We start from the raw sequence: 27,205 nt of genomic DNA on the forward strand, positions 1-27,205 counted from the left end.
AATGTGATTCTTTGTCCCTTGCAGCATTTTTTAACTTTAAGTCTGTCTTGTCTGATATTAATAAAGATACCTATATCAGGGTTCTCCATAGAAACAGAAAAAAATAGGATATATAGAGAGATATATAAATACAGATACAGATCTATAAAAGGAGATTTATTATAATAATTGGCACATGCAGTTATGAAGGCCAAGGAGTCCCATGATATACTATCTGCAAGTGGAGAACCAAGAAAACTAGGGGTGTAATTCAGTCTCTGGCCAAAGGCCTCAGAATGGGGAGGCTGTGGATGGTATAAGTCCCAGTCTAAGTGAACTCCCTAGAACCTGGAATACTAATGTCTAAGGGCAGGAGAAGATGGATATCAAAGTTCAAATTGAGAAAGCAAATCCAACTTTTCTCCAACTTTTTCTTCTACTTAGGCCCTCAGTAGGAGGGCACCCTCCTATGTGCACCCACATTGATGAGGGTGATCTTAGGCTATTGATTTAAATGCAAATCTCTTCCAGAGACACCTTCACAGACACCCCCAGAAATTGTGTTTTACCAGGTATTTGGGCATTTCTTAGCCAAGTCAACACATAAAATTGATTATCACACTACTTTAGCTCTCTTGGTTAATATTTACATAGAGTTCCATCCCTTCACTTTCAATCTATTTATGTCTTTGCATGTAAAATGAATCTCTTATACACAGCATATAGGGGATTATGCAGTTTTCTTTAAACCTATCTGTCTTTTGATTGGAGAGTTTAATTAAGTGCTATTAAGGGAGAACTTACCAAGTTTCTATTTGTTTTCTGAATGCCTTAAATCATTTCCCCTTCATTTCCTCTATTACTGCATTCTGTTTGGGGACTTGAATCAGCCAAGACTGTGTGCTGAATTCACTGGTGAGACAGGACCACTGGTTTTGCTCTGCAGACAGGAAAAGCCATGGGGTATACTCTCTGTTCGAGTGCCACTATAAGCAGGGCTGTTGGGTGGGCTGCATGGCTTTCCATGTGGTATAGTTAGGTTCCCTGGTCAGTTGGACTTAAGGCCATATTCAGCAGTGGGAAGAGCTATAAATTAGTTTCCTGCACAGGCACAGGGAGAACCAGCTCCACGGCCAGAAAGGCTCTTTGTGATTTTGACTCATGCTAACCCATTCTGCAAGTTTTCTGACTGAATAGGACCACTTGCTTTGCTCTGCAAACTATCAGATCTACCTGTTGGACTCTGCTTGAGTGTTTCTGGGCTGTACAGATTTGCAAAACTTTTGGTTGGACCTACAACTTGGGCACTACAGATAGGAAATCAGTCTGCCTAGATCTAAGAGCTGGTTGCTACAAGACTCACTTCGAATCCCCATCACAGTAAGTTTCCCAGTGGTCAAACCCTTCATGTTCCCTTGCAGTCCTCATTGGGCAAGACTGTGTTAGGGATTCCTAATAAGTGACTCATAATACTAGGGAGTTCGATGTCTACCCTGGGTTCTTTTATTTCACCCCAATGGAGGAATGATAGACTTAGAAGAGACTTCTCAGTATGGTGCTGCACTGGCCTGAGAAAGGGGCATTGTGGTCAGTGTGTAGCCACTTCTCTTGTTCTAAAGTGGTCTCTCCTGTAGTGCTTTAGCCTCCTCTCCATGTTTTAGGATTTTTCTCTCTGGTATTTGTCCTTCTTACAAGGGAGAGCAAAGTCAAGAATGACCTATGTCGCCATCTTGGTGATGTCACTCATGTTAATTATTTCTTTTGCAGTTTAGGATTTTTAAGTTTGATATAGACCCATTTACTGATATTTTCTTTTGTTGCTTATGCTTTTGATATTAAATCCAAAAAAATCCTTGCCAGAACAATATTAAGGAGCTCTTTTTTTCCTATGTTTTCTTTTAGGAGTTTTAAAGTATCAGATCTTATGTTTAAATATTTGATCTATCTTGAGTTAATTTTTGTGAGATGTGTAAGTTAGGGGTATGATTTCATTTTGTTTAATGTGTTTATCTAGTTTTCCTGCACCATTGTTGAAGAGACAGTAATTTCCCCATTGGATGTTCTTTTTTTTTTTTTTTAAGATTTTATTGATTTATTTGACAGAGAGTTGACAAGTAGGCAGAGAGGCAGGCAGAGAGTGGGGGGAAGCAGGCTCCCTGCTGAGCAGAGAGCCTGATGTAGGACTCTATGCCAGGACTCTGAGACCATGACCTAAGCCAAAGGCAGAGGCTTAACCCACTGAGCCCCCCAGGAGCCCCCCATTGGATATTCTTTTCTCCCTTGTCAAATATTAGAGGACCATATATAAAGAGGTTTAACTCTGCATTTTCTATTCCATTGACCTATGTATATTTTTATGCCACACCATACTGTTTTATTCACTATAGTTTTGTAGTAGTTTGAATCCGAAAGGGCGATGCCTCTTTTTTCTCATGATTGCTTTGCTATTAGAGTTCTTTTATACTTCCCTACAATTTGTAGGATTGTTGTATCTATTTCTGTGAAAAATTATATTGGAATTTTGATAAAGATTGCATTGAATCTATAGATAGTTCTGGATAGCATGGTGATTTAAATAATATTTGACTCTTCTGATTCATAAACATGGATTTCCTTCCATTTGTTTGTATCTTCTTCAATTTCTTTCAACCACTTCTTGTAGTTTTAATTATACATATTTTTACATCCTCAGTTAAATTTTCTCCTAGGTGTTTTATGATTTTCAATGCATCGTAGATAGGATAGTTTACTTTTTTGGTTTTTTACATGTTTCACTATTAGCATACAGAACTGTAACTGACTTCTATGTATTGATTTTATATCCTGCAATTTTACTAAATTCATTGATCATATTCCACAGTTTTTAGTTTTGGGGATTTTCAATGTACAGTTGACACTTGAATGATGAAGGGTTGGGACATCAAACCCCTGTGCAATCAAAAATCTGTGTATAACTTTTGACTCCCCCCAAACTTAACTATTAATGGCCTGCTATTGATCAGAAGCCTTACTGATAATAGAAACAGCTAATTAATACAATTTTGTATGTTATATATATGTATATATGTATATTATGTGCTATATTCTTACAATAAAGCATGCTAGAGAAAAGAAAATGTAAAGAAAATAACAAGAAAGAGAAAATACATTTGTATCACTGCATTTATAAAATGCATGTAAGTGGACCCATGCAGTTCAAGCCATAGTGCTCAAGAGTCAACTGTACAGAATCTTATCTTCTGTAAATAATGAAAATTTAAATTCTTTCTTTCCTATTTGGATGCCTTTTATTTCCTTTTCTTGCCTGATTGCTCTAGCTAGGACTTCCAGTACTATGTTAAATATGGGTACACGTGTATTGTTCTTGATCTTGGTTGAAAAGCTTTACATTTTTCTTCACTAAGTATAATGTTAGCTGTGGGTTTGTCATACGATGACTTATGTGCCTTCTATACCTGAGCTTCTCTGCCTAAGCCGTTGAGAGTTTTTATAATGAAAGGATGTTGGATTTTGTCAAATGCTTTTTCTGCATCTACTAAGGGGATCATATGATTTTTATTTTTCATTCTATTAAATGAATTGTGATATATCACAATTATTGATTCATGTATGATGAACTATTCTTGCATCCCAGGGATAAATTGCACTTGGTCATAGTGTATGATCCTTTAATGAGTTCTTGAATTTGGTTTGCTAATACTTTGTTTTCAGTTTTTTTTTTTTAATATTTTATTTATTTATTTGACAGAGAGAGATCACAAGTAGGCAGAGAGGCAGGCAGAGAGAGGAGGAAGCAGGCTTCCTGCTGAGCAGAGAGCCCGACGCGGGGCTCGATCCCAGGACCCTGAGATCATGACCTGAGCCGAAGGCAGAGGCTTTAACCCACTGAGCCACCCAGGCACCCCTTGTTTTCAGTTTTTGCATTTATATTCATTAGGAAGATTAGTCTGTAATTTTCTTATACTGTCCATATCTGGCATTTGGAATCAGGTACACTAGACTCCTACAATGAGTTTGGAAGTGCTCTTTCCTCCTCAAATTTTTTAAAGAGTTTGAGAGTGATTGGCATTTGTTTTTCTTTAAATGTTTTATATGATTTACCACTTAAACCATCTGGTTCTGGGATTTTCTGTGTTGGGAGGTTTTTGATTACTATTTTAGTATCCTTACTTGTTACTGGTCTCTCAGATTTTCTGTCTCTCCCTGCATCAGTGTTGGTGGGTTGTATAATTCTAGGGACTTACTCATTTCTTCTATTTATCTAATTTTTTGGCTTATAGTTCATAGTATTTCTTACGATCCTGTGGATCTCTGTACTGTCAGTTGTAATTGCTTCTCTTTCACTTCTGATTTTATTTATTATTCTTGTTTTTTCTTCATTAGGCTTTCTACAGTTTTGTCAGTTTTGTTTATCTTTCAGAAAAACCTAGTGTTTCTTGATTTCTTCAGTTGTCTTTCTGGTCTCTATTTCATCTATTTTCTTTCTTACCTTTATTATTGCCTTACTTCTGCTATGTTTGGCTCTAATTTGTTCTAGTTCCTTGAGGTGTAAAATTAGATCATTTATTTGCTATCTTCCTAATTTCTTTAACAATTGGGTCTTGAACAACATGGGTTTGAAGTTCATGGATTTACTTACAAGCAGATTTTTTTTTTGATAAATGCAGCACATTACCATACATGTATTTCCTTATGATTCTTAAAAGTTTTAAAATTCCAGTTAGTTAACCTATAGTATTATATTAGTTTCAGATGTACAGTATAGTGATTGAGACTTCATCCAGTGTTCATCACAAGTGCTCTCCTTAATCCCTATCACCTATCTACCTGCCCACCTCCCTTCGTAACCATCAGTTTATTCTCTATAGGTAAGAGTATTTTTCTTGGTTTTCCTTTTCTCTTTTTACCCCTTTGTTTCTTTTGTTTCTTAAATTCCACATGTGAGTGAGATCATATAGTACTTGTCTTTCTTTCTCTGACGGATTTATTTTGATTTGTATAATACTCTCTAGATCCATTGATACCATTGCAAATGGTAAGATTTCATTCTTTTTTATGGCCGAATAATATTACATGGTGTGTGTGTGTGTGTGTGTGTGTGTGTACGTATGTACACACATATAATTACATTTTCTTTATTCATTTATCAGTTGATGGACACTTGGGCTGTTTCCATAGTTTTGCTATTATAGATAATTCTGCTATCTGTTAAATCCACCTGGTCCAGTATGTCATTCAAAGCCATTCCTTCCTTATTGATTTTCTGTTTAGATGATTTGTCCATTGATACAAGTGGGGGCTTAAAATCCCCTACTATTATTATAATATTATTAGTAGTTCCTTTATGTTTGTTATTAACTGTTTTTTGTATTTGGGTGCTCCTTTGTTGAGGGTATAAATATTTACAATTGTTAGATCTTGTTGGAGTATTCCTTTTATAATTATATAGTCTTTTTTTTGTCTCTTGTTACAGTCCTTGTTTTAAAGTCTATCTTGTCTGACATAAATACTGTAACTTCATCATTCTTTTGACCTCCATTTACACAATTGATTTTTTTCCCCTATACCCTCACTTTCAGTCTGCAAATTATCTCTAGGTCTAAAATGAGTCTCTTATAAACAGCATATACTTGGGTCTTGGTTTTTTGTTTGTTTGTTTGTTTTCCATTCTGTCACTCACTTTGTTTTTTGATTACTATGTTTGGTTCATTTACATTCAAAGTCATTGCATTTGTATTTGTACTTATTGCTATTTTGTTACTTATAAGTTGTGGCTGTTTATGTAGTTTTTCTCTGATCCTTTTTTCTCTTGCTCTCTCATGTTTTGCTGGTTTACTTTGGTGATATACTTGGGTTCTTTCTCTTTATTCTTTGTATATCTATTTGTGTTCTTTTTTGAATTTAAGCAGAATATTAATTAAAGATTTTTAAAATAATACAAGCACTTTTTTACAACTTAGTGGAATTTTTTCATTTTTTAAAAAAATTTTTTTAATTCCTAAAATAATTTTTGGCTGTCATGGGGGAGGGTGGAGGTGCTTATTTCAGGGTCTCTTATTGGTGCCTTCTGTCTAGCTCAGTCAGGTAAGCAAAGGTTCAGAAGGGACACGTTTTAAGACATCAAGGTGATGAAAATAACATTAGCCTGGGATGGTTATTTATATAGCCATCTAAATAAAAGAAAGTTCAGGGAGGAGTCAAGATGGCGGAGCAGTAGCAGGCTGAGACTACTTCGGGTAGCGGGAGATCAGCTAAATAGCTTATCTAAAGATTGCAAACACCTACAAATCCAACGGGAGATTGAAGAGAAGAAGAACAGCAATTCCAGAAACAGAAAATCAACCACTTTCTGCAAGGTAGGACTGGCGGAGAAGTGAATCCAAAGCGACGGGAAGATAGACCGCGGGGGGAGGGGCCGGCTCCCGGCGAGCGGCAGAGCAACGGAGCAAAATCAGGACTTTTAAAAGTCTGTTCCGCTGAGGGACATCGCTCCAGAGGCTTAACTGGGGTGAAGCCCAGGCGGGGTAAGCGCGGCCTCAGGTCCCGCAGGGTCGCAGAAGGATCGGGGGTGTCTGAGTGTCGCAGAGCTTCCCGGTATTAGAACGGGGAAGCCGGCTGCAGAGACAGAGCCGAGGAGTGACTCTCAGCTCAGGGTTGCCTTGAACCGGTCGCAGGCTCGGTCAGCTCGGAGCGCGGCCGGAGGCCAGGGTGACGGGAGTCATTTGGCGCTGTTCTCTGAGGGCGCACTGAGGAGTGGGGCCCCGGGCTCTCGGCTCCTCCGGGCCGGAGACCGGGAGGCCGCCATCTTTATTCCCGTCCTCCGGACTCTACGGAAAGCGCTCAGGGAACAAAAGCTCCCGAAAGCGAACCCGAGCGGATGACTCAGCGCGGCCCCGGGTAAGGGCGGTGCAACTCCGCCTGGGGCAAAGACGCTTGAGAATCACTACAACGGGCCCCTCCCCCAGAAGATCTACGGGAAACCCAGCCAGGACCAAGTTCACCTACCAAGGAGAGCGGCGGAATTCCAGAGGAGAAGAAAGCAAAGCACGGAACTCATGGCTTTCTCCCCATGATTTTTTAGCCTTGCAGTTAATTTAATTTTTTTTTCTTTTTCAATTTTTTTTTTCTTTTTCTCTTCTTCTGCTAAATTTTTTTTAACTTTTACCGTTTTCTTTTTTAACGTTTTTTAAATAGTTTATCTAATATATATATATTTTTTCCTCTTTTTATATTTTTTCTTTATCAGATTTCTTTTTTTTAATAGTTTTTTTTTTCTTTCTTTCTGAACCCCTTTTTATCCCCTTTCTCCCCCATCACAATTCAGGATCTCTTCTGATTTGGCTAAAGCATATTTTCCTGGGGTTGTTGCCACCCTTTTAGTATTTTACTTGCTCCTTCATAAACTCTTATCTGGACAAAATGACAAGGCGGAAAAATTCACAACAAAAAAAAGAACAAGAGGCAGTACCAAAGGCTAGGGACCTAATCAATACAGACATTGGTAATATGTCAGATATAGAGTTCAGAATGATGATTCTCAAGGTTCTAGCCGGGCTTGAAAAAGGCATGGAAGATATTAAAGCAACCCTCTCGGGAGATATAAAAGCCCTTTCTGGAGAAATAAAAGAACTAAAATCTAACCAAGTTGAAATCAAAAAAGCTATTAATGAGGTGCAATCAAAAATGGAGGCTCTCACTGCTAGGATAAATGAGGCAGAAGAAAGAATTAGCGATATAGAAGACCAAATGACAGAGAATAAAGAAGCTGAGCAAAAGAGGGACAAACAGCTACTGGACCACGAGGGGAGAATTCGAGAGATAAGTGACACCATAAGACGAAACAACATTAGAATAATTGGGATTCCAGAAGAAGAGGAAACAGAGAGGGGAGCAGAAGGTATATTGGAGAGAATTATTGGAGAGAATTTCCCCAATATGGCAAAGGGAACAAGCATCAAAATCCAGGAGGTTCAGAGAACCCCCCTCAAAATCAATAAGGATAGGTCTACACCCCGTCACCTAATAGTAAAATTGACAAGTCTTAGTGACAAAGAAAAGATCCTGAAAGCAGCCCGGGAAAAGAAGTCTGTAACGTACAATGGTAAAAATATTAGATTGGCAGCAGACTTATCCACAGAGACCTGGCAGGCCAGAAAGAGCTGGCATGATATATTCAGAGTACTAAATGAGAAAAACATGCAGCCAAGAATACTATATCCAGCTAGGCTATCATTGAAAATAGACGGAGAGATTAAAAGCTTCCAGGACAAACAAAAACTGAAAGAATTTGCAAAACACCAAACCAGCTCTACAGGAAATATTGAAAGGGGTCCTCTAAGCAAAGAGAGACCCTAAAAGTAGTAGATCAGAAAGAAACAGAGACAATATACAATAACAGTCACCTTACAGGCAATACAATGGCACTAAATTCATATCTCTCAATACTTACCCTGAATGTTAATGGGCTAAATGCCCCAATCAAAAGACACAGGGTATCAGAATGGATTAAAAAAACAAAAACCATCTATATGTTGCCTACAAGAAACTCCTCTTAAACCCGAAGACACCTCCAGGTTTAAAGTGAGGGGGTGGAAAAGAATTTACCATGCTAATGGACATCAGAAGAAAGCAGGAGTGGCAATCTTTATATCAGATCAATTAGATTTTAAGCCAAAGATTATAATAAGAGATGAGGAAGGACACTATATCATACTCAAAGGAACTGTCCAACAAGAAGATCTAACAATTTTAAATATCTATGCCCCTAACGTGGGAGCAGCCAACTATATAAACCAATTAATAACAAAATCAAAGAAACACATCGACAAGAATACAATAATAGTAGGGGATTTTAACACTCCCCTCACTGAAATGGACAGATCATCCAAGCAAAAGATCAACAAGGAAATCAAGGCCTTAAATGACACACTGGACCAGATGGACATCACAGATATATTCAGAACATTTCACCCCAAAGCAACAGAATACACATTCTTCTCTAGTGCACATGGAACATTCTCCAGAATAGATCACATCCTCGGTCCTAAATCAGGTCTCAACCGGTATCAAAAGATTGGGATCATTCCCTGCATATTTTCAGACCACAATGCTCTAAAGCTAGAACTCAATAACAAGAGGAAATTTTGAAAGAACCCAAATACATGGAGACTAAACAGCATCCTTCTAAAGAATGAATGGGTCAACCAGGAAATTAAAGAAGAATTGAAAAAATTTATGGAAACAAATGATAATGAAAACACAACGGTTCAGAATCTGTGGGACACAACAAAGGCAGTCCTGAGAGGAAAATATATAGCGGTACAAGCCTTTCTCAAGAAACAAGAAAGGTCTCAGGTACACAACCTAACCCTACACCTAAAGGAGCTGGAGAAAGAACAAGAAAGAAACCCTAAACCCAGCAGGAGAAGAGAAATCATAAAGATTAGAGCAGAAATCAATGAAATAGAAACAAACAAAAAAAAAAAAACAATAGAACAAATCAACGAAACTAGGAGCTGGTTCTTTGAAAGAATTAATAAGATTGATAAACCCCTGGCCAGACTTCTCAAAAAGAAAAGAGAGAGGACCCAAATAAATAAAATCATGAATGAAAGAGGAGAGATCACAACGAACACCAAAGAAATACAGACAATTATAAGAACATACTATGAGCAACTCTACGCCAACAAATTTGACAACCTGGAAGAAATGGATGCATTCCTAGAGACATATAAACTACCACAACTGAACCAGGAAGAAAGAGAAAGCCTGAACAGACCCATAACCAGTAAGGAGATTGAAACAGTCATCAAAAATCTCCAAACAAACAAAAGCCCAGGGCCAGACGGCTTCCCGGGGGAATTCTACCAAACATTTAAAGAAGAACTAATTCCTATTCTCCTGAAACTGTTCCAAAAAATAGAAATAGAAGGAAAACTTCCAAACTCATTTTATGAGGCCAGCATCACCTTGATCCCAAAACCAGACAAGGATCCCAACAAAAAGAGAACTACAGACCAATATCCTTGATGAACACAGATGCAAAAATTCTCGCCAAAATACTAGCCAATAGGATTCAACAGTACGTTAAAAGGATTATTCACCACGACCAAGTGGGATTTATTCCAGGGCTGCAAGGCTGGTTCAACATCCGCAAATCAATCAATGTGATACAACACATTAATAAAAGAAAGAACAAGAACCATATGATACTCTCCATAGATGCGAAAAAGCATTTGACAAAGTACAGCATCCCTTCCTGATCAAAACTCTTCAAAGTGTAGGGATAGAGGGCACATACCTCAATATTATCAAAGCCATCTATGAAAAACCCACCGCAAATATCATTCTCAATGGAGAAAAACTGAAAGCTTTTCCGCTAAGGTCAGGAACACGGCAGGGATGTCCGTTATCACCACTGCTATTCAACATAGTACTAGAAGTCCTAGCCTCAGCAGACAACAAAAGGAAATTAAAGGCATCCAAATCGGCAAAGAAGAAGTCAAACTATCACTCTTCGCAGATGATATGATACTCTATGTGGAAAACCCAAAAGACTCCACTCCAAAACTGCTAGAACTTGTACAGGAATTCAGTAAAGTGTCAGGATATAAAATCAATGCACAGAAATCAGTTGCATTTCTCTACACCAACAACAAGACAGAAGAAAGAGAAATTAAGGAGTCCATCCCATTTACAATTGCACCCAAAACTATAAGATACCTAGGAATAAACCTAACCAAAGAGACTAAGAATCTATACTCAGAAAACTATAAAGTACTCATGAAAGAAATTGAGGAAGACACAAAGAAATGGAAAAATGTTCCATGCTCCTGGATTGGAAGAATAAATATTGTGAAAATGTCTATGCTACCTAAAGCAATCTACACATTTAATGCAATTCCTATCAAAGTACCATCCATTTTTTTCAAAGAAATGGAACAAATAATCCTAAAATTTATATGGAACCAGAAAAGACCTCGAATAGCCAAAGGAATATTGAAAAAGAAAGCCAAAGTTGGTGGCATCACAATTCCGGACTTCCAGCTCTATTACAAAGCTGTCATCATCAAGACAGCATGGTACTGGCACAAAAACAGACACATAGATCAATGGAACAGAATAGAGAGCCCAGAAATGGACCCTCAACTCTATGGTCAACTAATCTTCGACAAAGCAGGAAAGAATGTCCAATGGAACAAAGACAGCCTCTTCAATAAATGGTGTTGGGAAAATTGGACAGCCACATGCAGAAAAATGAAATTGGATCATTTCCTTACACCACACACGAAAATAGACTCAAAATGGATGAAGGATCTCAATGTGAGAAAGGAATCCATCAAAATCCTCGAGGAGAACACAGGCAGCAACCTCTTCGACCTCAGCCGCAGCAACATCTTCCTAGGAACATCACCAAAGGCAAGGGAAGCAAGGGCAAAAATGAACTTTTGGGATTTTATCAAGATCAAAAGCTTTTGCACAGCAAAGGAAACAGTTAACAAAACCAAAAGACAACTGACAGAATGGGAGAAGATATTTGCAAATGACATATCAGATAAAGGGCTAGTGTCCAAAATCTATAAAGAACTTAGCAAACTCAACACCCAAAGAACAAAGAATCCAATCAAGAAATGGGCAGAGGACATGAACAGACATTTCTGCAAAGAAGACATCCAGATGGCCAACAGACACATGAAAAAGTGCTCCATATCACTCGGCATCAGGGAAATACAAATCAAAACCACCATGAGATATCACCTCACACCAGTCAGAATGGCTAAAATTGACAAGTCAGGAAATGACAGATGCTGGCGAGGATGCGGAGAAAGGGGAACCCTCCTACACTGTTGGTGGGAATGCAAGCTGGTGCAACCACTCTGGAAAACAGCATGGAGGTTCCTCAAAATGTTGAAAATAGAACTACCCTATGACCCTGCAATTGCACTGCTGGGTATTTACCCTAAAGATACAAACATAGTGATCCGAAGGGGCACATGCACCCGAATGTTTATAGCAGCAATGTCTACAATAGCCAAACTATGGAAAGAACCTAGATGTCCATCAACAGATGAATGGATAAAGAAGATGTGGTATATATACACAATGGAATACTATGCAGCCATCAAAAGAAATGAAATCTTGCCATTTGCGACGACGTGGATGGAACTAGAGGGTATCATGCTTAGCGAAATAAGTCAATCGGAGAAAGACAACTATCATATGATCTCCCTGATATGAGGGAGAGGAGATGCAACATGGGGGGTTGAGGGGGTAGGAGAAGAGTAAATGAAACAAGATGGGATTGGGAGGGAGACAAACCATAAGTGACTCTCAATCTCACAAAACAAACTGAGGGTTGATGGGGGGAGGGGGTTGGGAGAGGGGGTGGGGTTATGGATATCGGGGAGGGTATGTGCTATGGTGAGTGTTGTGAAGTGTGTAAACGTGGCGATTCGCAGACCTGTACCCCTGGGGATAAAAATATATGTTTATGAAGCTGTAGAAAAAAAAAAAAGAAAGAAAGGATGAATCCCCAAGTTTTGTAGCAACATGGACGGGACTGGAAGAGATTATGCTGAGTGAAATAAGTCAAGCAGAGAGAGTCAATTATCATATGGTTTCACTTATTTGTGGAGCATAACAAATAGCATGGAGGACAAGGGGAGATGGAGAGGAGAAGGGAGTTGAGGGAAATTGGAAGGGGAGGTGAACCACGAGAGACTATGGACTCTGAAAAACGATCTGAGAATTTTGAAGGGGTGGGGGTTGGGAGGTTGGGGGCACCAGGTGGTGGGTATTGTAGAGGGCACGGATTGCATGGAGCACTGGGTGTGGTGCAAAAATAATGAATACTGTTATGCTGAAAAAAATAAAAAAAATTATAAAAAAATTTAAAAAAAAAGAAAAGAAAGTTCAAGAACCAAGATATATTAATAAACTATACTCGTAAGATCTTACTTTTAGTAATAGAAATACCTAGTATATGCAATATATAAATGATTCTTACCATTTATTTAACACTGATCATTTGCCAGGCACTGTACTAAGTGCTTTAAAACATGATTTCTAATTCTAAAAACCATTCTTAGGTAGATTATTAAATCTGTTTTTTGAAACAGAAGAAGAAAATTAAGCTTATTAAAGTTTAATGACTCCTCTGAGGCCATATAGCTGGTAGGTGTTAGAACTGGGGTTTGACTCCCAAGTTTTTCCTCCACACAACACCTACTGTATAAAGAATTAGCAGAACAAATTGCTGTTATTATTATTTTTAAAGATTTTATTATTTATTTATTTATTTATTTAGCATGAGCAAGGGGAGGCGCAGAGGGAGGAGAGAGAGGTCTCAAGTAGACTTTGGGCTGAGTGAAGAGCACTTGCAGGGCTCAGTCTCAGGATCCTGAGATCATGACCTGAACTGAAGTCAAGAGTCTGAATCTTACCTGACTGAGCCACCCTGGTGCCCCTGTTGCTATTATTATTTTATCCAAATTTCATCTGTAAAATCCCATACATGGCCTATAATTCTGATATGTCAGTATGTTAATTTTCATCATATTAATAAATAATGAAGAAATCCATTGTGTTCTTATGAGTTTGGAAAACAGTGTTGTCAAAGATAACAATAAGCTATTCTTTTTTAATACTTTTATTTTATTTAAAAACAATTAGCCAGGGTGTAGTACATCAATAATAAACTTTTTTTTTCTTTTTTCTTTTCATTTTATTTTTTCAGTGTCTAAGATTCATTGTTTATGCACCACACCCAGTGCTCCATGCAGTATATGCTCTCCTTAATACCCACCACCAGGCTCACCTAAGCCCCCCCACCCCCCTCCCCTTCTTCTCCTGAGTTCCAATGTTTTAGAGCCTGTTACTCAAGACCAAAACTTTCTGATTCAAATATAAAATGCAGTATTCTATTTAGCCACAAACACAAAGATCTGAAATGTTATTTTTGATCCATTTCTGCGTAACAGTCTAGCGTACATACATCCATAATAGATATAATATTAAACTAAGAATTCCTTAAAGAAGTTACATTGTTGATGGAATTCGATATTATACTAGAGCCTACACAGATACGGGAAACAAAGCAAGATCCTTCCACATAGCGTAAGTCCTTACAATGATTTCATTTTAAGTCAGTGTCTCTTCATGCTGCACATATTCCCTGGTGTCTGCCTGATGAAATACCAGAATTACCATGGGGTCAGCTTTCCTGCAGTCTTGTGCATACTTTGCTGCAACCCTAAAATTCAAAGGGATGTCTGCTATAGAATACACCACCTCTATTGGTGACAAGTATTTTTAGTGATTCAACTCAGTCTAAATTTCCATGCATGGTTCCCATACAGGAGGAACCGCTCTTCTCCAGGCTTTATTCACACTTTATACTTGGCATAGGATGCAAGGTAATCCATCACTGTGATGTGCAACTGGATCTTGTGAGTCTTAGTGAGGTGCCCCTTGACACCAGGTTGTGCCAGAGATGTTGGCCAACTTCAGGATCTTCTCATTCATGTAGTACACTTGGTCGTTGTGCAGCCTGAAAACAGTAGGTACCATTGGGCCAATTGACCAGGAGCTGAAGAGTCTCCCAAATGTACTTTGCTATTACCTCAAACATTATGTGAGTCTCTTTTATAAACAAAGGCCACATTTTCCTGCTGGATTGCAACACTGAATCTGCATGCTTCAGTGGCTAGAAACAAAACTATTAGTGATTTTTGATTTATGGTTAGAACACCTTCTGTATGTAGCAGTCTATATTAAGTTGATGGTCACAGAAATTTGAACCCATTCTTTACTCCTCTCCTACCCACAATTTAGATATAAGAAATCATATTTTACATTATTTTATTTTGTTAATCTCTTGACTTTTTTATAGAAAGCTTATCTTAACAGATTTTTTACTCAAAGAGTCCTCTTTAATATTTCTTGTAGGGCTGGTTTGGTGGTCATGAACTCCTTTAATTTTTGTTTGTCTGAGGAACTCTTTTTCTGTTCTGAATAATAGCCTGGCTGGAGGGATTGGGGCTTGGTGTAAGACAGTTAAGTACTGAATGCCTGCAGTGCTGGTTTCCACTGGTGGCAGTGTGTTTATGCTGGGGGGTAGGGGATGGGGAAAATGGCACCTGCCTTCTCCTTCTTCTAGGAGAAGTCCCTCAGCAAACTCTGACATCAGTAACTCTCCCTCCCATAAGCCCTTGGCAGCTTTCAAAGTGTTGCTACCAAGCTGTATGTCCATGGGCTGTTTGCCAAACTGGATATTTAAAGGTGACGTCTCAGTTTGTAGTTGCCCTTCAAGCTCTCCTGTAGCCCAGCCTGCTGATTTTTAAAATTCCAGGCTTTAAGACCCACTGGTTTCCAGCAGCTCATGTGTGGACTTGCAGATGGAGTTTATAGTGCATCAGTGGGAATTGAATCCATTTTATGCCCTTTGAGAATCCTTTCTGCCACTCTTGTGATCTCTTCCTTCTCATCATCATGGAACTCCTTCCTCACTACGATGTATACTGTAAGAGAGAATTGATTATCTTTGGTAGTGTCCTAGACAGCTGAGGGAACCCAAGTTCCCCATCCTTACTGTCTAGTAACTACCATTCTCTTTTCTTTTATTTCCTTATCTTCTCATCTCTGTTTTTACGAGTTTGACTTTTTAAAAACTTCTACATATAAGTGAAACCGTATAGTATTTGTCATTCTCTATCTGGATTATTTCACTTGCAATTCTGACTCCAAACTCATCCAGATTGTCACAAATGACAAGATAATCTTCTTTCCAATGTCTGACTATTCCATTGTATGCCTATACTACATCTACTTTATCGACTGATGGACATGGGTTGTTTCCATGTCTTGGCTATTTTGAATATGCTGGAGTGACCATAGGTATGAAGATGTCTTTCTGAGATACTGATTTCAATTCCTTTGGATATATGCCCAGGAATGGGAATGCTGGATCATATGGTAGTTCTGTTTTTAATTTTTTGAAGACATTACATACTATTCTCCATAATGACTATACCAGATTCCATTCCTACCAACAGCATAGAAGTGTTCTCTTTCTCCACATCTTTGCCAACACTTATATCTTATCCTTTTGACAATGTACATTCTAAAATGTGATATTTCATTGTGGTTTGATTTGTATTTCTTGGATGATGTTGAGTATCTTTTCTTTTTTTTATTTAAATTCAATTAGCCAACATATAGTACATCTACAGTTCTTGATGTAGTATTCAGTGATTCATCAGCTACGTGCAACACCCAGTGCTCATCACATCATGTGCCCTCCTTAATGCCCATCACCCAGTAACTCCTTCCCCCAATTCCCTTGCCCTTCAGCAACCCTCAGTTTGTTTCCCATACTTAAGAATCTCTCATGGTTTGTCTCCTCTGATTTCTTCGCATTCAGTTTTCCCTCCCTTTGCTTGTGGACCTCTGCACTGTTTCTTACATTCTACATATGACTGAAACCATATGATAATTGTCTTTCTCTGATTGACTCATTTCACTTAGCATAATACCCTACAGTTTCATCCTGGTCATGTAAATGGTAATTATTCACCCTTTCTGATGGCTGAGTAGTAGTATAGTCCATTGTATATATGAACCACATCTTCTTTATCGATTCATCTGTTGAAGGGCATCTTGGCTCCTTCCACAGTTTGGCTATTGTGACTGTTGCTGCTATGAACATTGGGGTGCATGTGCCCCTTCTTTTCATTACATCTATATCTTTGGGGCAAATTCCCAGTAGTACAATTTCTGGGTAATAGAGTAGCTCTATTTTCAAATTTTTGAGGAACCTCCATATTGTTTTTCAGAGTGGCTGAACCAGCTTGCATTCCCACCAACAGTGTAAGAGGGTTCCCCTTTCTCCATTCCTTGCCAATATTTGTTGCTCCCTGTCTTATTAATTTTAGCTATTTTAACTGGTGTAAGGTGGTATTTCATTGTGGTTTTGATTTGTATTTTGGTGATGCCAAGTGATAAGGAGCATTTTTCAAAGTCTCTGTTGGCCATTTGTATGTCTTCTTTGGAGAAGTGTCTGTTCATGTCTTCTGCCAATTTCTTGACTGGATTATTTGTTTTTTTTGGGTGTTGATCTATAAAGACCTTGGATACCAGACCTTTATCCGTTATGTCATTTGTGAAAGTCTTCTTGCATTCTGTAGGTTGCCGTTTAGTCTTGTTGAGTTTCCTTTGCCTTGCAGAAGATTTTATCTTGATGAAATTCCAAGAGTTCATTTTTTATTTTGTTGCCCTTGCCTTTAGAGATGTGTCTAGCAAGAAGGTGCTGTGGCCGAGGTCAAAGGAATTGCTACCTGTGTTCTCCTGTAGGATTTTGATAGATTCCTGTCTCATGTTTAAGTCTTTCATCCATTTTCAGTTTATCTTTGTGTATGGTGTAGGAGAATAGTCCAGTTTCATTCTTCTGCATGTGTCTCTACAGTTTTCCCAACACCATTTATTAAAAGCACTGTCATTTTTCCATTGGATATTCTTTCCTGCTTTGTAAAAGGTTAGTTGACCATAAAGTTAAGGGTCCATTTCTTGCTTCCACTGGTCATGTGCCTGCTTTTGTGCCCATACCATGCTGTTTGGTGATCACGGCTTTGTAATACAGTTTGAAGTCAGGCATTGTGATGCCCTTCCCTGCTTTGGTTTTCTTTTTCAACATACCTGTGATGATTCGGGGTCTTTTGAGATTCTGTACAAATTTTGGGATTGTTTGTTCCAGCTCTTTGAAAAATGACAATGGTATTTTAATAGGGATGATATTGAAAGTGTAGATTGCTCTGGGCAGCATAGACATTTTAACATTATTCTTCCAATCCATGAGCATGGAATGTTTTTCCATCTCTTTGTGTCCTTCTCCATTTCTTTCATAAGTGCTCTATAGTTTCTAGAATATAGATCCTTTACCTTTTTGGTTTTAGGTTTATTACGAGGTATCTTATGGTTTTTGATGTCTTTGTAGAGGGAATCAATTCCTTAATTTCTCTTTCTACTGTTACATTGTTAGTGTATAGAAATGCAACTGATTTCTGTGCATTGATTTTGTATCCTGCCACATTGCTGAATTGCGGCATGAGTTCTAGTAATTTTGGGGTGGAGTCTTTTGGGTTTTCTACATAAAGTCATGACATCTGCAAAGAGTGAGAGTTTGACTTCTTTGCCAATTTGAAAGTCTTTTATTTCTTGTTGTTGTCTGATTGCTGAGGCTAGGACTTCTAGTACTATTTTGAACAAAAGAGATAAGAGTGAGATTCTCCTTTCATGTTCCTGATCTTAAGGGAAAAGCTCTTGGCTTTTCCCAAATTGAGACTGATATTTGCTGTGGGCTTTTCATAGATGGCTTTTTATGATATTGAGGTATGTTTCCTATATCCCTACACTCTGAAGAGTTTTAATCAGGAAATGATGCTGTATTTTGTCAAATGCTTTTTCTGCATCTATTGAGAGGATCATATGGTTCTTGTCTTTTCCTTTATTAATGTGATTTATCATTTTGGTTTATATGTGAATGTTGAACCACTCTTGCATCCTAGGAATAAATCCCACCTGATTGTGATGAATAATCCTTTTAATGTACTGTTGAATCCTATTGGCTAGGATCTTTGGCATCCATGTTCATCAGGGATATTGGTCTGTAATTCTCCTTTTTGAAGTGGTCTTTTGTCTGGTTTTAGGATCAGGGTAATGCAGGCCTCATAAAATGAGTTTGGAAGTTTTCCTTCTGTTTCGATTTTTTGAAACAGCTTCGGTAGAATAGTAATTTCTTCTTTAAATGTTTGGTAGAATTCCCGTGGGAAGCCATCTGGCCCTGGACTCTTGTTTTTTTTGTTTTTGTTTTTATTTTTTGTTTTTCTGGGGAGGGGGAGTTTTTTTTATTACTGATTCTATTTCATTTCCGGTTATTGGTCTATTCAGATTGTCTGTTTTTTCCTCTTTCAGTCTTGGTAGTTTATAAGTTTCCAGGAAGGCATCCATTTCTTCCAGATTGCTTAATTTGTTGGCATGTAGTTGCTGATAAGAATTTCTTTTTTTAAATATTTTATTTATTTATTTGACAGAGAGAGAGATATCACAAGTAGGCAGAGAGGCAGGCGGGGGATGGGGGGAAAGCAGTCCCAGGACCCCGAGACCATGACCTGAGCCGAAGGCAGAGGCTTAACCCACTGAGCCACCCAGGCGCCCCAGTTGCTTGTAATAATTTCTAATAATTGTTTCTATTTCCTTGGTGTTAGCCATGATCTCTTCCTTTTCTCTTATGATTTTATTTATTTGGGTCCTTTCCCTTTTCTTTTGGGTAAGTCTGACCAGAGGTTTATCAATCTTATTAATTCTTTTAAAGAACCAGCTTCTAGTTTCATTGATCTGTTCTACTGTTTTTCTGGTTTCTGTTTTCCTGATCTCTGCTCTAATCTTTATTATTTCTTTTCTCTTGCATGATTTAGGCCTTATTTGCTGTTTTTTCTCCAGCTCCTTTGGGTGTAAGGTTACCTTGTGCATTTGGGCTTTTTCTACTTTTCTGAAAAATGCTTGGATGGCTATGTATTTCTCCCTTTAAGACCAACTTTGCAGTATCTCATAGGTTTTGGACCGATGTGTTTTCATTCTCATTAGTTTCCATGAATTGTTTAAGCTTTAATTTCCTGGTCGACCCATTCATTCTTTAGCAAGATGCTCTTTAACTTCCAAGTGTTTGAATTCTTTCCAATTTTTTTTCTTGTGATTGAGTTCCAGTTTCAAAGCATTGTGGCCTGATAATATGCCAGGAATAATCTCAGTCTTTTGGTATCAGTTGAGACGTGATTTGTGACTCAGTATGTGGTCTCTTCTGGGGAAAGTTCCATGTGCACTTGAGAAGAATAAGTATTCTGTTGTTTTAGGGTAGAATGTTCTGTATATATCTATGAAGTCTATCTGATCCAATGTATCATTCAGAGCTCTTGCTTCTTTGTTCATCTTCTGCTTAGATGATCTTTCCATTGCTATGAGTGGAGTGTTCAGTCTCCTATTCATGTGTTATTCATGTATTATTCCTACTATGACTCTATTACATACACTATTTATTATTATCAATATGGATTATTTATTTTGGTTAATAATTGGTTTATTTGTTGGAGACATAGATATTTACAATTGTTAAATTTTCTTGTTGGATAGGCCTGTTAAGTATGATATCGTGCCCCTCTACATCTCTTACTACAGTTTTGGTTTTAAATCTAATTTGTCTGATATAAGAATTGCTACCCCAGCTTTCTTTTGAGGTACATTGGCCTGGTAAATTGTTCTCCATCTACTTACTTTCAATCTAGAGGTGTCTTTAGGTTCAAAATGAGTCTGTGTAGATAGCATATGGATGGTTCCTGTCTTTTTTTCCAGTCTGATACCGTGAGCCATTTCATGGGAGCATTTAGGCCATTCACATTGAGAGTAACTATTGAAAGATAATTAATTTAGTGCCATAATGTTGCCTGTAAAGTCCCTGCTTCTCTAGATTGTCTCTCTATATTTTTGGTCTATATTACTCTTGGGGTCTTTTTTCTTTTACAGAATCCCCCTTAGTATTTTTTGCTGGGCTGGCTTGGTCATCACATATTCTTTCAGTTTCTGCTGGTCCTGGAAGCTCTTTATCTCTCCATCCTTTCAGAATGACAGGATGGATAAACTATTCTTGGCTTATGTTCTTCTCATTCAGTACACTGAATATCTCCTGCCAGCTCTTTCTGGCTTGCCAGGTCTCTGTGGACAGGTCTGATGTTATTCTCATGTTCCTCCCTCCATACATAAGAAATCTCTTCCCTGTAGATGCTCTCAGGATAGCTTCCTTGGCTCTAAGATTTACAAGTTTCACTATTATATGTTGGGGTGTTGGTCTATTTTATTGATTTTGGGAGAGATCCTCTCTGCCTCTTGGACATGAAAACTTTGTTTCCCTCTCCAGATTAGGGATATTCTCAGCTATGATTTAATCAAATATACCTTTTGGCCCTCTTTCTCTCCACCCCATCGTGTACCTCAGTAATTCTGACATTGGCTCATTTCATGGCATCATTAATTGCTCGACACCTTTCTTCATGGGCTATTTGTGTCTTTCTCTCTTTTCTTCAGCTTCCTTCCTTCCCATCAGCCTTCCTCTAGATCACTTATTTTCTCTTCTGCCTCATTTCCCCTAGCCGTTTGAGCATCCAATTTAGACTGTATCTCCTTCATAGTGTTTTTAAGTTCGGCCTGATACGATCTCATTTCTGTCCTTAGAGATTTTGTATTGTCATTTATGCTTTTGTCAAGCCTAGCTGTTAACTTTATAATTGCTATCCTGAATTCATCTCTGACATCTTACTTATATCCATATCGATTAGCTCTGTGGTAGAGAGCATTCCCTCTGGTTTTTTCTTTTGTTGTGAATTTCTCCTTCTAGTCACTTTTCCCTGAGAAGGATGGGTAAGCCAATGAGCAGAGTCTAAAATATCAACAACCAAACAAAATACACCCCAGAAAAAACCAAAGTGGTTGGAAACCACCACAGAAAAGCAAGCAAAACCATAATGAAATAAAACAACAAAAAAGGGGATGGGGAAGAGAGACTATAATATCATAGGGTGCAGGGTGATCCACTTGTTCCCTTATTGAATTTTGGTCTCTCCGTTAGAAGACACTACATCCCAAAATGGCAAAGAAAGGAAAACTTTTATATATATAATATATATGTATATATAACATATATGTATATATAAAATATATATTATATATATGTATATATGTATATATAAAATATATGTACACATATATGTATATATGTATATATAAAATATATGTACACATATATGTATATATGTATATATAAAATATATGTACACATATATGTATATATGTACATAATATATGTATTATATGTATATATATGTATATATGTGTATATACATATACATATATGTATATATAAAATATATATTACATATATATGTATATATGTGCACATATATGTGTACACATATATGTATATATAAAATATATATTACACATATATGATAGAGGTCTAAATATATTGAATAAAAGGACTAAAATGAAGCATATATCTATAAAATGTAGATGTAAAAAATAAAAGGTAAAAAGCAACTTAAAAACATAAGTTGGTAAGATAAGAAAGTTGTAAGTAAGTTGAAATGGGGAAAAGGTAAAAAAAAAAAAGAAATGGGACATTTTAGATTGAAAGATAAATGAGTCTTGAGAAAACACTTGTAGCTCAAGATAGTATTTTCCCCTGGTGCTAGAGTTTTACAGTCTTGTGGAATCCATAAAGTTGTATTGTACAAGTGCTTCCATTCTGTCCCTGGGGGAGGGGCCCTGCTATGCTTCCTCTCAGATGTCCTTGACTCATGGATTTGCCCCACCCCTTGTCAGGAGTCTGGGCTCAGTGTAAGCTTATTGTCTGTCTGGTTTTTGTTCCCTAGAGGTTTTCTGCGCCTCTTCAGAGGATCCGAGCAAAAATGGTCAAGTGCAGATCTCTGGCCCAGAGCTGAGAGATCATTGACCCACCCTCTTCAATAAACCCTTTAGGACAAACATTTTTCATTTTTGGGTGTGCTAAACTCTGCAGACTCATGCCATGTGCATCACTGCAGTCCTCCTGGGGGGAAATCCCAGGGACCTGTGAGCACCCCTGCCCTTTGTGTCCTTGGGACTGCCAGCACTTGCAGGCTTGTGCAGACAGGCACCTGCTCCACTCCTCCTGGGTCATGGCTGGGTGCCACCCTACTCTCCTTTCCAGGACCACCACCACCCTGAGCGCTATTGCCTGGTCATGGCCACAACTGTTTTGCCCCTCCCGCAGGATGGTAAATGGCCCACACATTCCAGTCCTTTTCAGAGTGCTCTGACAAAGAGTGGTCACCCAACAACCCAAACTACAAATCCCTCCTGGGCTCACTGATCATAACCAGTTTCCTGGCTCCACTGCTTGGGCACTCTACCAATTCAGGCATCCCTGTTCATCCCGTGTCTTCTGGGATCCTGAGACCACAGTTACCCATCTAGAATTCTGCCCTTTTCACCCCCTGAGCCCCTTTCAGAAAGGGATTCCTCTCATTTGAGCAGATTTCAGAGGATTCCGATTTTGTGCTCTGGTGTTTTATCACTTTTCAGTAGCCAGCATATGGAGGATCCCTTCCCCCCTCCATTTTTCTTCCCGTATGTCCCCACAGATTCACAACTCCACACCTCCTACCTTGCAAGAAGCAGTTGCTTTTCTACTTGTAGAGTTCCAGCTATATTTTCTTACCTCTCAGGCTGAATTCCTGGGTGTTCAGAATGGCTTGATAGTTATCCAGCTAAATTCAAGTGACCAGATTAAATGAGGTCCCCTACTCTTCTGCCATCTTGCCTCTTTCTTCTGAGTAGCTTTTCTTGTGCCTGTTTATTTCTATGTCTGCTTTGGAAGAATGTTTATTTCTGTTATTTTCCCCTTTTAAAATTGTGTTGTTATTTTGTTGTTGAGTTTCATGAGTTTTTTATATTTGGATATTAATCAGATATGAAGTATGGAAGCACTTTTACCCATTCTGTAGACTGCCTTTTCATTTTGTTGACTTTCTTAGCTGTGAAGCATTATTTTGTTGGGGGCAGTCCTACTTGTTTATTTTTTATTTTTTTATCTTTGCTTTTGGTATCAAAGGGGAAAAAATAGTGAAGTCCAATGTCAATGAGGTAACCTCTTTTGTTTTCTTGTATGAGTTTTACAGTTTCAGCTATTAATATCTAAACCTTTAATGTATTTTGAGTTGGATATTATAGATGGTGTTAAATAGGATAGGGGTCTGGCTTCATTCTTTAATTTGTGGTTAATATTTCATAAATACCATTTATTGCACACTGTCCTTTCTCCATTGTATATCCTCGGCTACTTTGTTAAAAATTAATTGGACAATATGTGTATGGGTTTCTTCCTGGGCTGTCTGTTCTGTTTACCAGTGTATTACTTCAATGTCAGTGTCATGCTGTTTGGATTGCTATAGTTTTGTGATGTAGTTTGAGTTCAAGAAATGTGATGTTTCCAGCTTTATTATTTCTCAAGATTTCTGTGTCTAGTCTAGGTCTTTTGTGGTTTCATATAAATATTAGGATTATTAGTTCTATTTCTGTGATAAATGCTATTGGAATTTTGACAGAGATGCATTACATCTGAGGATCACTTTGGGTACAATAGACATTTAAAAACACTGAGTTTTTTCAATAAATGAACATTGAATATTTGTATAATTTTTTTTATTTTTTTATTTTTAATCATTTTTTTAAATTTATTTTCAGCATAACAGTATTATTTTTGTACCACACCCAGTGCTCCATGGCAGTCCGTGCCCTAATACCCACCACCTGGTTCCCCCAACCTCCCACCCCCCACCTCTTCAAACCCTTCAGATTGTTTTTCAGAGTCCATAGTCTCTCATTGTTCACCTCCCCTTCCAATTTCCCTCAGCTGCCTTCTCCTAACTCCCCATGTCCTCCATGCTATTTGTTATGCTCCACAAATAAGTGAAACCATATGATAATTGACTCTCTCTGCTTGACTTATTTCACTCAGCATAATCTCTTCCAGTCCCGTCCATGTTGCTACAAAAGTTGGGTATTCATCCTTTCTGATGGAGGCATAATACTTCATAGTGTATATACACCACATCTTCCTTATCCATTCGTCCGTTGAAGGGCATCTTGGTTCTTTCCACAGTTTGGCGACCGTGGCCATTGTTGCTATAAACATTGGGGTGCAGATGGCCCTTCTTTTCACTACATCTGTATCTTTGGGGTAAATACCCAGTAGTGCAATGGCAGGGTCATAGGGAAGCTCTATTTTTAATTTCTTGAGGCATCTCCACACTGTTCTCCAAAGTGGCTGCACCAACTTGCATTCCCACCAACAGTGTAAGAGGGTTCCCCTTTCTCCACATCCTCTCCAACACTTGTTGTTTATAGTCTTGTTAATTTTGGCCATTCTAACTGGTGTAAGGTGGTATCTCAATGGGGTTTTGATTTGAATCTCCCTGATGGCTAATGATGATGAGCATTTTTTCATGTGTCTGTTAGCCATTTGTGTCTTCTTTGTAGAAGTGTCTGTTCATGTCTTCAGCCCATTTTTTGACATAATTATCTGTTTTTTTGGGTGTTGAGTTTGAGGAGTTCTTTATAGATCTTGGATATATCAGTCCTTTGTATTTAGTGTCATTTGCGAATATCTTCTCACATTCCATGGGTTGCCTCTTTGTTTTGTTGACTATTTCCTTTGCTGTTTCTGCCCATTTTTAATTGGAGTATTTTGAGGGAGTTCAGTTTTATGAATTCTTTTTTAAATTATGTTCAGTTAGCCAACATCAATTTTATAGATTCTTTATACATTTTGGATACTAAACCTTTATCAGATATGTCATTTGCAAATATCTTCTCTCTTTCTGTAGGTTGCCTTTTAGTTTTGTTGATTTTTTTCCTTCCCTGTACAGAAACTTTTTATTTTGATATAGTCCCAATAGTTTACTTTTGCATTTATTTTCCTTGCCTCAGGAGACATATTAGAAATAAATTTCCATGGCTGATGTCAAAGAAGTTACTGCCTGTGTTCTTTAGGACTTTTATGGTTTCATCTCACATTTAGGTCTTTAATCCATTTTGAATTCAATTTTGTGTATGCTGCAAGAAAGTAGTCCACTTTGCATGTTGGTGCTTAGTTTTCCTATTATCATTTGTTGAATAGCCTCTCTTTCCCATTATGTATTCTTTCCTATTTTGTCAGAGATTAATTGAGCATATAGTTGTGGGTTCACTTCTGGATTTTCTATACTGTTCTATTGATCTATGTGTCAATATTTGTGCCAGTACCATATTGTTTTGATTACTACAGCTTTGAAATATAATTTGAAGTCTGGAATTTCAATGCCTCCAGTTTGCTTTTCTTTTTCAATATTGCTTTGGCTATTTAAGGTCTTTTATGGTTCAATACAAATTTAGGATTGTTTATTCTAGCTCTACGAAAAATGCTGCTCGTATTTTGATAAGGACTGAATTAAATGTGCAGATTGCTTTGGGTAGTGTAGACATTTAAAAAATATTTGTTGTTTTAATCCATGAACATGGAATATCTTTCCATTTCTTTGTGTCATCTTCAATTTCTTTCATCAGTTTTATAGTTTTTAGAGTATAGTTCTTTCACATCTTTGGTTAGGTTTATTCCTTGGTAGCTTATGTTTTTCATGCAATTACAAATGGGATGGATTTCTTTTTTCTTTTTTTTTTTAAGGTTTTATTTGTCAGAGAGAGAGAAAGGAGAGAGAGCAAAAGCAGGGAGAGTGGCAGGCAGAGGGGAAGCAGGCTCCCTGCAAAACAGGGAGCCTGATGTAGGACTTGATCCAAGGACCCTGGGATCATGACCTGAGCTGAAGGGAGATGCTTAACTGACTGAATCACCCAGGCGTCCTGGGATTGATTTCTTGATTTCTCATTCTGCTGTTTCATTATTGGTTATAGAAATACAACAGATTTCTGTTGATTTTATATCTTGCAACTTAACTGAATTTGTGTATCAGTTCTAGCAAATTTTTGATAGATTTTTTTTTTTTTTTTTTTTTTTTTTTGGTATAGAGTATCATGTCATTTGCAAGTAGTGAAAGTTTGACTTCTTCCTTGCTAGTTTGGATATCTTTTATATATTCTTGCTGTCTGATTGCTGTGGCTAGAACTTCCAGTATTGTGTTGAATTAAAATGGTGAGAGTAGATATCCCTGTTGCATTCCTGAACATCGAGGAAAAACTCAATTTTTCCCCATTTAGGATTATATTAATTAGGGGTTCTTCATATATGTCCTTTATTATGTTGAGGTATATTCCCTCTAAACCTACTTTGAGGGTTTTTATCGTGTATATATCTGCTTTGTCAAATGCTTTTTTCTGTATCTATTGAAATGATATAATTTTTATCATTTCTCTTATTTTTTTTAAAGATTTTATTTATTTGACAGAGATCACAAGTAGGCAGAGAGGCAGGCAGAGAGAAAGGAGGAAGCAGGCCCCCCGCTGAGCAGAAAGCACTACGTGGAGCTCGATCCCAGGACCCTGGGATCATGACCTGAACTGAAGGCAGAGGCTTTAACCCACTGAGCCACCCAGGCACCCCTCCTTTCTCTTATTGATGTCAGGCATCACGTTGATTGATTTGTGAATATTG

At 37.9% G+C, this 27,205-nt stretch overlaps 1 protein-coding gene and 1 pseudogene across 1 annotated transcript in view; one reads left to right on the forward strand and one right to left on the reverse strand.

Moving 5' to 3' along the window:
* Positions 1-27,205, forward strand: part of CCDC7 (coiled-coil domain containing 7) — a 404,782-nt gene that overhangs the window by 161,298 nt on the left and 216,279 nt on the right. The gene's annotated exons all lie outside the window — the stretch shown is intronic.
* On the reverse strand, positions 14,119-14,641 carry LOC125106517 (60S ribosome subunit biogenesis protein NIP7 homolog; annotated as a pseudogene).

This window comes from Lutra lutra, chromosome 8 (genome assembly GCF_902655055.1).
Source record: "Lutra lutra chromosome 8, mLutLut1.2, whole genome shotgun sequence".
NCBI classification, from domain to species: Eukaryota; Metazoa; Chordata; class Mammalia; order Carnivora; family Mustelidae; genus Lutra; species Lutra lutra.